This window comes from Gavialis gangeticus, unplaced genomic scaffold, assembly GCF_001723915.1.
Source record: "Gavialis gangeticus isolate Ggan-Ray unplaced genomic scaffold, GavGan_comp1, whole genome shotgun sequence".
Taxonomy (NCBI): Eukaryota; Metazoa; Chordata; order Crocodylia; family Gavialidae; genus Gavialis; species Gavialis gangeticus.
Window position 1 is genome coordinate 253,326,806 of NW_017729032.1, and position 2,156 is coordinate 253,328,961.

The window sequence follows — 2,156 nt, forward strand, 5'->3', positions numbered from 1 at the left end:
CTTAACAATTTTTTTTGGGTTTACTATCTCATTCCACCCTACTCAAGTCTCCTTTTACCCTCCCCGTCCTTTTTTCTTTTGAGAAAGAAAAAAAAAAGTGCCAATAGTGTTGGCAGTGATATTACTTACAGCAGCATCCTACCCCCCAATCTGCTCCAGGTAGCCAGAGAAGCTTGAGTCTCATTCTGACACCCCAGAATGAAGACTCACAGGTGTATCTCTGGGGTTAAGAATCAGAGCAGGGGGGGCGAGCAATAATGGCCAACTTTTTTGGTAGGCATGCCACAAGTTAAGTACCCCCCACCCAGCTGCTCCGATTCCTACCCCCAGCCATGTACCTGACAGTCTGCACTCTAGGGTGCCAGAATGAGACTCAGGCCTCTCTGACTACCTACAGAAGATTGGGGGTAGGATGCTGCTGTGAGAAGTGCCAACTGCCAGATTCCCTGAATCTGCCAACAGCCATATTTCCCTGACCCACTAGGGTTTTAGGGTTATGGCTCCGCTTCCAGCCTAGGGACAGTAAAAAGGTCATTCAACCTAAATACCTCCTTTTCAAATGGGAGCACACTGGGACCTCTTTTCAGGGAGTTGGGATGGTAGAAAACTCCCCACAAAGGACAGCAATGGAATGCTGATGTTGTGGTCTTAACAATTAAAAAACTTCAGACAGGGACAACCTGGCCAGGAAAAAAAATGGAGGGACTTGGTATCACAGCACAGAAAAACTTCAGGACTCGCTATGGAAGAACACAGGTTGAAGGATGAAGAGATAAAGAAAGGTCTTTGCAATTCAGAAAACAAGCCAGATACATAAGGCGGTACCCTAGATCCCCAACAGCATTCAAGAGAAGTAAGAAATCCAAGACAGGAAACCAAGTTACTGGTGGCTTGTCTGAACACTTGTCTGAATATTTCCCACACTGGGTGGAGTAAACAATAATTGGTTCTGGACTCCTTAGAAACCCACCTGCCTGTTTCCTTCCTCTCTTCTGGGATAATATGTGGAACTGTAACCTGTAAAGCCACCCAGGGGAAGCTACAATAAAGTATGCACCATGGTGACTGCACCTTTGGCAGAGGGAGGGGCAGCACAGTTAAAAGGGCCTAAGACAGTGGTGCTAGGAATTTCTGTTTCCATGCAGAGGGAACACAAAGTCCACAAAGAATGCCAGAAAGGTCAGAGAAAGAGGCCATTTGATCCACTGAGATCAGAGGAAGATTAAGAACAGACTGACCCAGTGTTGCAGGACCTAAACATGGGGAGAGTTTGGTGTGGGCAAGAACACGGGGAGTATCCTAAATACAGGGAGGATCTAAACATGGGGAGTATCCAGGGAAGGAAGCTTCTCCAGACCCGGACATGGGGATAGCGACTATCACAAATGCAACAGGCTCGGCAGCAACATGCTAACGGGAAAGTGATCTGCCATCCCCCCAAAAGCATGCTGGCACTGCTACCAGGAAACTCAGACAGCAAGGAGCCACATGCTGTGGCTAATAAGAATAGATGTGAAGCATTACTCTGTCACTGAAAGACAGTCTGATGTTCTCACTCATCCCAGAGCTTTCAAGCTATAGCCAGAGGATGAAGAGTGAGTCTTTCCACTGCCACACTCCTGTCTGCGGGAAGGTCTCCAAAACAAACAGCCACTTCCCATAGCCCGTGTCCTCCTCCCGTAAATAACTCCAGCACCTGATTTTTGTGTAGCTGGTAACCTCTCCAGGCAGAAGCAGCATCAGCAGCCCACAACTGAACTGTTCATTGGATTTACTGCCGCCTACAAGATGTGAGCATTAACCACAACTCGTACCAAACATCGCATCAGCTTCGCTCTGCTATGTGTCAGGCAGCAGCTGAAAACTGGAGCTGTCTGCTGCATCCCAAATAAACTGTTTTCTAGGTCACCTCCAGATACAAGGCAGGAGATGAGAGAAATAAGTAGCTGCTATCAGAGGTGACATATTTTGTGACAGCCATGAAAAAAGTCACAAAGGGGGAAAACAGATGTATCTTCCCGTTAGCAGCACAGCAACGAGGCCGGGCACCTGGAGGCACGGAGAAGACAGCAACACCGCCAGCCCCGCAGCTAGCGCCCCCGAGCGGCCGTTACCCGCCCCCGCGGGCCGGGCCGCGCTCACCTGCCCCCGCAGGG

The 2,156-nt window shown here is 49.2% G+C and overlaps 1 protein-coding gene across 3 annotated transcripts in view; it reads right to left on the reverse strand.

Annotated features, from left to right (window-relative positions):
- Positions 1-2,156, reverse strand: part of ARL13B (ADP ribosylation factor like GTPase 13B) — an 87,494-nt gene extending 85,338 nt beyond the window's left edge. For all 3 annotated transcript variants that reach the window (XM_019525729.1, XM_019525727.1, XM_019525728.1), the window contains exon 1: positions 2,143-2,156. The gene's annotated coding sequence lies outside the window, so the exon portion shown is untranslated. The remainder of the gene's footprint in view (positions 1-2,142) is intronic.